Below are 10,326 nucleotides of genomic sequence, written 5' to 3'. Positions count from 1 at the left end.
ATAGTGTATTTGGAATTTGTCTTTACATGGTATCAAAGAGTGAACCGTCTTGACCTGCCTGCCGATTTTGGTGCATTTTGAAGCATTCTAAGGGGATCAAATTGAGCTCAATGGGGCTGCGGAACAAAGAAAAACTATAATAATAACCCCCCCAGGTAAGATTAATGCCCACCCACACCTGGCATCCTGGTAACACCACTGTAGTTAGAAAAATGCTTTTTATTCTCTGAATGAGCTACCCTCCAAATGTATTTATTTTTATATGAATTTGAAGGAGAGAAGAATTGATGTTTGATTTTGGTGTATATATGAGTAGATTGAGGGTAGAAAACGCATTTTTTCACACATGGTTTGGTGGAGGGTTAAGATTAGCGGGTTTAAATAAATGAGTTGTACATCGACATACCCAAAGTATTGACAGTTTTCGTAAGGATACAAGTTTAAGCTGCTATTTTTGACGGAAAAGACCAGACGCAAGCCGTATACCTAACATGCTGACCGGCCTGTCACTCTCGAAAAGCCCCCGCCCCGGCGCGTCCTTCTGGGAAACTCCCCCTAAGTTCCCCGTTTCTCCTCACTCTCACTCAGCTCACTCGCTCCACGAGCTGTCACGCACACAAACATTGTACGGAGCCACTCTAGAAACATTCCCACGCATCGCGTGTTAGTTAACCCAGCCTCCGTTGGCTCTTGCCGGTTCACCGAGGCGCTACCTGTCGCTCGGTTTGCGAGTCTGCGGCGGTCGTGACACGGCCGAGGAGGGCTTCGCCGGTGGAGGTGAACCGCGAAGAGGGGGAACAAGGTAAGCTGTGATTGTGTGTTTTGCCTCCCATTCCTTCTCAAACTTTGCGGCGGGCTTTTTGGCGTGTCACGTAAACTACGTAACGATGGTTTTAAACAACCAGGCCGCTTTCCCCCCAGCAATGTTAGCTCGTTTTTGGCTCGTTTTTCCCCCAGAGTTGCGTGTGTGGATTTCGGCGTGTGCACGCTAGCTCTCCGTGACACTGAACTAAGGGGTAAGCCTGTTGCGTTCAGGTAACTTTGGACGGCACTTTCATCGAGAAGAGCCCATTGCATGTAATGTATAGCATATATGAAAACATTCTCAGACAAAAGTGCTTGTATTGTTCTTCTATTAAGTTATACATAATATCTCTTAAAATGGGTTTGGATGCTGGTCGTTGAAAATCCCACTTATTTCTACGGCACTCAAACGTCACACAGTTACAGTGATACAGTAAAAGCTGCAGGTGTGTCCTCCTCATGTGAGTTTCCCTCAATGATGTGTTGGTTTTATTATGTGTGTGGGTGTATATGCATGTGTGTGTGCGCGTTGGTGTGATTTCTTGTCAGATGGTGGGGGTCAGTCACTAGGTCTCCTCTCCGGAATTCTCCTAGAATAGATTCCACACACACACATATATACCCCCCCCCCCCCACCACCACCACCACCACCACTGATACACACGAATAGACACAATGACTGACTTCTTCAGCCAGAGCGTGTGTTGAAAGAAAAACAAAACTGGCGTTTGGTGAGTCTCCTTCCTGGCATGTTCATGGGTTTGTCTGGAGAGATGATGGGAACCTCACAGTGTGTGTTTGTAACCTGAGCTCAGCTGGACGAAGCGACCGTGAAGGCCTTGAAGACCACTGGGGCGATGTTGTGTTGAGGGAAGTTGATGATCATGTTTCACTGCCATTGACGGTGATAGACGTCCTATCCAATTTGACTGGAATTTGTCAAAATGGATCAGACGTCTATATGGCCTGAAAGGTATTGGAACAAACTATCATTGCAATTTTGGGGGGATTTGCGGTATTATATTGCGATATTAAAACTGAAGGATATCAGAAAAAATTAACAGTGCGATATATATATGACCAAGTCTCCACATCTAATTTTTGCATTGGCTGCACCTATTTTTTTTCTTAAGGTGGACCAGCACAAAATGGAAGCACACCCTCATTTTTCATTGCATTACCTTTAACACCAAGCCAAACCCACGCAGGCATGGAAGAACATGCAAACTCTCCACAGCAAGGCCTGAGTCTGAATAGCGTACCGCACGTAACACGTCACCTTTGCTCATTAATATTCATGACGTTAGCAACTGTTGCTAAGGGGGTCAAACTCTCGTTTGTCCCTCATGCTAAATGCATGTAAATAGTGTACGAACGAGATGTTTACTTAGCTAAACCTATCAATTATGTCCGAAAATGATGTCCCTGGTGCCAAATTCACTGGTAAAGATGTGGAAGAACATACAAATGTTCAGTTTAAGAGATGGCTCCAGTGTCGACGGCCGAAAAAGACTGGAAAAAAAGTCGACCTGATGCAGAGGTAGCTTTTTATCAACACCTTTTTCTTGTTTCTTATGTCACCGACAATGACATTCTGTTTCAAAAAACTATCCTTGACCACCATATGCCCTGTCTTTCTTATATATTATATCCTCTGGTTGTCTTACGTCTCTGAGCGTTCTTGGGGGTAATTTATATTGCTATTTTTGTGTAGTGATTGCAAATGCTACTCGGTGACAGCCAACGAAAGCGTTTCATTTCTTTTTTCATTAACAACAAATCTTAAGTCTATCAATTTATTTATACTTCCCACTCACTAAGGTTGTTTCTTTACAACAGAAAAGGTAAAGCTGTTAAATGTAGAGCCTGCCTATAGGCATGAACAGGCTTACTACAAAAAGACCAAGACCATATTTTAGAAAAAATAGGCCTACATATATAAAATAGTTTTCCTTCATTAAATGTCTCATTCTACTTAATTCTTCCACTACTATGACTCATTTACATAAGTTTGTCCTCTTGGTCAGCTGTAACAACTTGCTTAACAGCGATCTTCCTACCCCTGAGAAAAAGCTAACATTACTACAGATTTGAAACTGGGTTACTGTGCTGATGCCAAATATTCTAACAACATAAAACAATACCATTGATCTCTAAGCTGAGCTAATCAAAGATTTGATAGTCATCCATATGAAGAAGAAAATCAGAAAAGTGAAGGCTTATTTATTCGAGAATTATTCAGCCCCAATGCCCTCCTATTTTGGAATGACCCAATAATACTGTACATTTATTTACTTGTACAGCACTGAACTTGCTGCAACTTATTCTGTGGCTCAACGTTCTATAACACTGCCTGTAATAGGGAAGTAATTGAGGTGGGGCGCTTTTTGAACCATAAAGACGGCGCACCCTTATGATTAAGCTCACAGGACCCCCTCCCTTTATAATGTGTTGAACACATTTATGTGGATGCTGTGATGAATATGTGTAAACTCTTTCAAAATGAGCAGTTTTACCTTCCCTTCGATTTGAGTTGTAAGACTTCATGCTTCATTAATATTAATTGAGCAACACATACCCATGCATGCACAGATTGCATGTCTGGGAGCAAAGTCATCAGCGTGTAGCACAAGGCTACTATTGTGTCTAGCATCTTTATGACACTTTCAGGGACGCAGTCATTCACATTTCCCAGCAGCGTGTGTGTATATGTGTGTTTGTGTGTGGGTGGTCGTGTCATATTCCATGTAGTGCTGCTGGCTGCTAAAAATGAAGACGCGAAAGGGAAAGTGAGTGTCAATGAGCGAAGCCTGAGCATGAGTGTGTTCTTTTGACAGCCAAGGTTGCACTTTATCGGTGTACAGTTGGAGTGATAAACATATACAGTTTGTTTATATTTTCACAATAATTATTTTTCGGATGTAATAGAAGTGTTGGAAATCATCAGGTTATCCGGTTGTCCTTGAAAGCATTTACGAGACTTTATAAAGATTTTGAGTGATGTCCAACATGAGGTTGGTGAACTAAATGTGGGCGAAGGCTAATTGTTTCGTTCCTTGATCGTTCTGCCTGGCAACAATTTAAAAACGCACTGATCTGTGTTATACGTCAATTGAATGCCTCTAATGACAATGTCAAAAGATTGTCATAATCGTGAAATGACACCTGTCATGAATATGAATAAATGCTTATGAATGAATAAATGTCATTACGTGTGACTCAGTAAATTTTATCAGTTTTGATGCAAAGTTGACATTGTTTTAAATGCCTTTGGGTTAGGGTTTTAAGCATTCATTTAACTTCAGTACAGGTGTCGTATACTAGTATATGATTACCATAATTTTTGGACAATAAGGCGCACCTGACCATAAGCCGCCACCCACCAAATTTGACACAAAAACGGCATTTGTTCATAGATAAGCTGCACTGAACTATAAGGCCGCAGATGTCCTCACTGTATTATGGGATGTTTAGACCAATAGATATTAACCGATAGCACTTTATTTGACACCGGCATCATAAGACAAAATGAACCGCCATTAAGCTTTGAACCAATTATTTGCAAAGCTTCATTGCTTCATTTGGCCATCATTGCTCCCTTGAGGGAGTCAGTCAACCTCTACTGCCACCTCCTGTCAACACTATTGTCATCCAACATGCCTCCTAGCATGCATTGCAGTGCTACATATTTAAATACAGTGTATCACGAAAGTGAGTACACCCTGCAGATATTTAAGTATATCTTTTCTTGGGACAACACTGACAAAATGACACTTTGACACAATGAAAAGCAGTCTGTATACAGCTTATATAATAGAGTTAATTCATTTTCCCCTCAAAATAACTCAGAATATAGCCATTAATATCGAAACCCCTGGCAACAAAAGTGAGTACACCACTTTGAAAAAACATACATCCTTAAATGTCCAAATTGAGTACTGCTTGTCATTTTCCCTCCAAAATGTCATGTGACTCATTACAGGAGTGTTGTCAGCATTGCTGCAGAGATTGAAGAGGTGGGGAGTCAGCCTGTTAGTGCTCAGACCATACGCTGTACTCTACATCAAATTGGTGTGCTTGGCTGTCACCCCAGGAGGAAGCCTCGGTACACAAGAAAGACAGAAGAGGCAACAAAGAGTTTTTTTAAGTTGAAAATTTTTTCAAATAAATTGTTAAATCGCGGAATTTCTATAGATATGAACTAGGGGTGTAACGGTACACAAAAATCTCGGTTCGGTACGTACCTCGGTTTTGAGGTCACGGTACGGTTCATTTTCGGTACAGTAAGAAAACAAAATGGCAAACATAAATTTGCTAGTTGTTTATTACACACTTTTGTGCTTTCAACAATAGGAACATTAGCATATACAAAGCTAGAATTCGGCTTAAAAAGTAGCGGGTATTTAAAGATTGTAATCCAACAACAATTTGCTTTTCAGACCCCGCGCATTGGTCAGCTTTCTTTAAGAAAGAAGAAAAAAGAAGTCCTGTGCTAAAGAGAAAAGCAATCCCAATGACAAAGATTTTAACATGTATTTTACAAATCAAATGCCTCAATGAAATTTTTTTTTTTTTCTTATGAACGGTTTTCAAAAGCTTTATTGGTGGATTTTCTCAAGTTAAAGCGCCACACAGAAATTAATAAATTTAATTGTGTAAGCAGGATCTGTGTATTATTCTTATTATTTAATTACAGGTGTTTTATCTCATTTCAATTAATTTTATTAAAATGGGCTATTATTTATTTTATTATGTGTTTATATTTTACAAATGTGATGTAGTATTCATTTATATTGTCTATTTTATGTTGTATAACTTTAGTTCCTATGTGAAAATTAGTTCCTACTTGTTTTGTTGTGGTAGGAGGGTTTTGTATTGAACACGGGGCCGTGTTGGTTTTATTATAGCAGAGAAGACAGCAGTAAATCAACAAAGACAAGTCAACTGTGCCCCGATCTACCACTCAAGAGATCTGATGGACTCAAAAAGTGGGTTACGTTTGCTGCGTTCTCGCGGCGGCCACGTTGTCGCGCCGTTGACGTTTCTGGGTTATATACGGTCCTACCATGTTGGTCCTCATTATAGTAGAGAAGACGGAGTAAATCTAATCGACACAAAGAAACTGTTACCCGATCGACTCAGAGCCTCGAAAAGTAAGGGTTACATTACGTCAGAAACTCGTTCGGTACGCCTCCGTTTCGAACCGAGCACCCCGTAACGAAACGGTTCAGTACAAATACATGAACCGTTACACCCTTAATATTAACGTAACTAACTATCTAGGTTCTTGGTTAAAAGCAAAAAAATACGTGGTTATCATTCATTTTACGTAAATATTTCAAGCCTAAGTTACGCTAATTTTATCCATTCATTTTCACAACGTTTCAAAGTGCGTGCATGGTGCTATTTAATAGAACAATTACCTTGAATCCTCGACCTAATCACTCTTGAGACACTCCTGCCTGCTTGTTTGAAGTAAAACCTTTGTCCTGTTTCCACCTAAATCCGGCGTTAGAACGCAGCATGTATTTGAGTTTATCACAGTGAAAGCACACTCAACGTTTTGCCTGGGTAGGCCCCCTACGGGAAGGCGTGGCGCAATGTCTGTGGGAGCTGTCTTGTCAACTGATGGTGGAGTCTATAGTTTAAACACAGTAGACTCGTCGCTAGCCATTGGGATGGTACCTGATATTGACAAACAACCATTCATACTGACACAATATGCACACAGACTCATTGGCGCCTTGTTTAAATCACCTTGAAACTACCGTGAGATACTCTGGAAAATACACTGAAGGAAAGAATAAATGCATGAATGGAAAGAGGATGAAGTAAATAAGTGCGAGTGGGAGATGCGGAGACCCCCTCTTCCAAATCAATCACTGTTCCCTCGTTGACTGGCTCCATTGTGAATGAAGCAGAGTGCACCGATTGGTCGGTGGTGTCTGAATGTCACCGCTTCTCGTCCCTGTGCTGTGGAATGCGTTCGTGTGTGTACGTGTGATGAGTTGCTGGCTGTGTATCGCACGTTTGATTGTGTTCTGTGGTCCACACTGGCGCTCTTTGTCCGCGCGCACACAGTGAGTATCTGAACCCAGCATTCCTCCCACTTAGGCCACCACTTGCCAAGAAGGAAAAAAGGAAAGCAATAAATAGCAGTACCATTCACGGTCATGTTGGTGTGGTTTCTCCGTGGCCCCCACTTTAAGGCACAGTCGGCTAAAAATATTTTATTGCCATTTTTTTTAATGCGCCTTACTCTCCCACTTGGTTTTTGTGAGCTCATAAGAGTGTATTTCAAACTGTTGCTCCAGCAAATCCAGATCCAGGAGAAAAACATGTTGACTGTCTGAAGTGACTCAAATATAGAATCTGTTTAAAAAAAAAAAAAAAAAAAAAAAAAACCTTCCGATTGGCCATACTAATGTAATATTTTCATTAGTAACTTAAACTAGCGTATCACAAAAAATCTTAAGTTCTCTTAAGTAACTTATTTTCTCAGGTTATTATTGTGAACTCGTTTAAATTAGTTGAATTAACTTGCACGAACAAGATAAAGGGCCATACCTCAATTTCAGAGTAAACTGAACTTGAAATGAATTAAAATGAATGTGATGTGAACGAAGCTTTAGTTAAGGGGTTTCATTCCCAGTTGGAGCAAAACATAACATATTTACTTGAACTGAAGTTTAGCTTACTTAAAATGTTGAGTTCAAACTACGTGCATTTAAGGCTTACAACAGGAAGTCACAAGCTACCGTTTGAAATTGCTGCTCACGTCATTTCAGAAGGTGTCGACAGCTTTTCAGCAGTTTCAAGCTGTTGTAAACTAGACTTGTGCCGATTACCCGTTTCAAGGGGTACTGTGATATGAAAACGTCAAGGTTTCAAACCACAAAAATTTTCCGTCATACCGCCCCTAAGGTATTAGCTATTTTTTATGTACCAAAAATGCATGAAGAAATCCCTCACTTGTAGCTGCAAGGTTCAACCCTCCCGGACTGATTGTTGCGAGAATGAGTCAGCTGTGCTATACGATGGCTGGAGGAGGTGAAACTCCTGAACGTTTTTTTCCCCCATCGAAGAAAACAAAATAGCTGGTATGGGAATACTTCGGCTAGATATCTCAAAGTAACACATTTTAGAGCTGCTATTGCAATACCATGAAACCGTGATATTTTGGCTTAAGGTTATCATACCGTCAGAATCTCATACCGGCACATACCTATTGCCAACCATCAAAACAAATAAAGGAGCAGATGAAAAGACAACATGTACATGACAATTTCAAACAAGTCATGAACCTAGCCTGTTTTTATTTGTTCCTTTTTTTTTTTGCTACACGTGGCAGCTTTTTTGGAACGTGTTGCAGCCATAAAAGTTAATGATTATTTGCTAAAAACAATAAAGTTTATCGCTTTGAACATTTGAACAGCTTGACCGTTTGAACACAGCGCATTCTTAACATAAAGTCGATGTCAATTACATTTTACCTTGGGAGACTGGCAGTCAATAATCATGTTTCAGCGCCACTGACGGCGATAGATGTCCAATCAATTTTAAAGGGATCCACAGATAGAAAGACTTGTAGTTCATAAAAGATAAATGTTATTATGAGTTAAACTAATTTGATATTTAAACCCCTCTTGATGTTTTCTTTTTTATACAATTTGTAAAATTAGTTTAACTTGTAGGTCGCCATTGTTGTGGACGTCACATGGTTCCGCTGCCGGGCTTCCAGAGTATGACTCTAGCGACATAGACATGTCATCTGTTCAACCCCTTCAATTTGAACCCGAGAGGAACATTAATGAGCATGACAGCACTGTCAATATTTCCCAAAACAAGCAGCAAAAGCAAAATGAACAGGAAAGACGGGATGAGACGAGACGAGAGTAGGAAAAAAAACGGTGTTCTGCCAAAATGTGCCACACCGGCGAAAAGTGTACAAGAGGCGAATTTTACACCTAAAGTACTACTGTGCGTTTGCAGCTTGTTTTGTTTAGATGCATAAAGACAGAACATACCTTAAGAAAATACTTAAACGTACTAATATCAAATAAGGGTGGTTTAAATATGCTACGTGACTAATGTGGTCAACGGATCAACAATCTGCTTTAAAGCTACCACAAGAAAACACAATGCTTAAAAGCATGAGAGGGAAACGCATGCAAAAAGTATTTTGAGGCAATGAAAAGATGATGAAAGACTCAGTAAAAGCACAAATAGTAAGTACTTGCCACTTTTGGAAGCTGTGTTGGATGTCTTGGCGTGTAGAACGAATTGCAGTAACCCGATAGTGTTTGTCTAGTGACAGTGACGAACTACGTCATCACCCAGAGCGTCCATTGTGCGCATAATTCATGGCGCCCTCTGTTGGTCAAAACGTACTAAATATTATAAACTTTTAAATAAATGGCAATATTTCATGTGTTTCTAATAACATATTTAAGTAAAAAGAGAACAATTGTGGCTTATTAGAGCCTTTATGTCTTTAAGTCTGAGGTTCCCTTTAAAGTGGAGGGCCTGTCCACGATCGAATGGCTGCCAGTCTCCCCAGTTCATATGGTTTGGACGTTTATTGCAGTTAGTGGCTGCCATTATGTTAACTTCCACAACACTGACACCTCTCTCGCCACTGTTTTATGATTTTAATGTATAGGCCAGCCAAGCCTTTACCACATCCCGAGTTGAGTAACAGACATGCTTTTGACCGTCTGGTCTAAAACGGCAAGAGGCCATGGGCTGCTTTTACTGCCTGCTGCGGGTAGACCATTCGTCTCACTCTCCACCGCAGCAGCAAAAAGATGGCACCAAAAAAAATATAAAGAAATGAAGAGTGATACAACAGAACAGGATGGCTTTTGAAAGACAGTAAATCTCCAATGTGGTGGAATCTGCTTACCACAGAAGTCCGCTCAGGATATGCCAGTCAGCATCTGAGGACAGCTAGTACGTCCTTAAGTACATTATCATGTGAAGTGGGAGGAGAATTTCCCATTTGAGAGGCTTTTATTGACAAGCTAAAGATTGCTTTGACATGGCACAGTCCTTAATTACTGTGATTGCTTCGACTGGCTGAAGGCAGAAGTGGGCTGGTGGGAAGATAGAAGTACCAGCCTTTATCTCGGTCAGTAAACACACGCGACTGCCATTCAGAGGACACTAATGTGGTCATGAACACAAAAACACTCAAGCGGGAGATTTGTGCACAAAAGGTTTGGGGATACTGCAATTTTCCGCATGAGGAGACATGTTGATGCGCTGTTTTGACAAAGTAGTTAGGTCGTCAGTTTTTGAAAACTAAGCCACTCTCAATGCATCGCTAGGAATGAGCTACATGTAGCTACTATGTGACCCGGCAACGATCATGGAGCTCCAGAGTACTGCAAATGTGCTTGTTACGAGTACCCCTGGTTAGGGCTGGGCGATATGGCCTTAAACATGTATCACGATAAATTGAGCAGATTTATCTCGATAACGATAAATGCCGATAAATTCGCCCAAGCGGACTGTTATATA

The 10,326-nt window shown here is 40.7% G+C and overlaps 1 protein-coding gene across 4 annotated transcripts in view; it reads left to right on the top strand.

The window, feature by feature from the left end:
• The first annotated feature begins 604 nt into the window (after positions 1-604).
• ppp2r3a (protein phosphatase 2, regulatory subunit B'', alpha) overlaps positions 605-10,326 on the top strand; it is a 125,892-nt gene continuing 116,170 nt past the window's right edge. For all 4 annotated transcript variants that reach the window (XR_009067113.1, XR_009067112.1, XM_057859002.1 and 1 more), the window contains exon 1: positions 605-802. The gene's annotated coding sequence lies outside the window, so the exon portion shown is untranslated. The remainder of the gene's footprint in view (positions 803-10,326) is intronic.

Source organism: Corythoichthys intestinalis, chromosome 15, assembly GCF_030265065.1.
Source record: "Corythoichthys intestinalis isolate RoL2023-P3 chromosome 15, ASM3026506v1, whole genome shotgun sequence".
NCBI classification, from domain to species: Eukaryota; Metazoa; Chordata; class Actinopteri; order Syngnathiformes; family Syngnathidae; genus Corythoichthys; species Corythoichthys intestinalis.
This window is presented reverse-complemented; position numbering and strand designations above follow the sequence as displayed.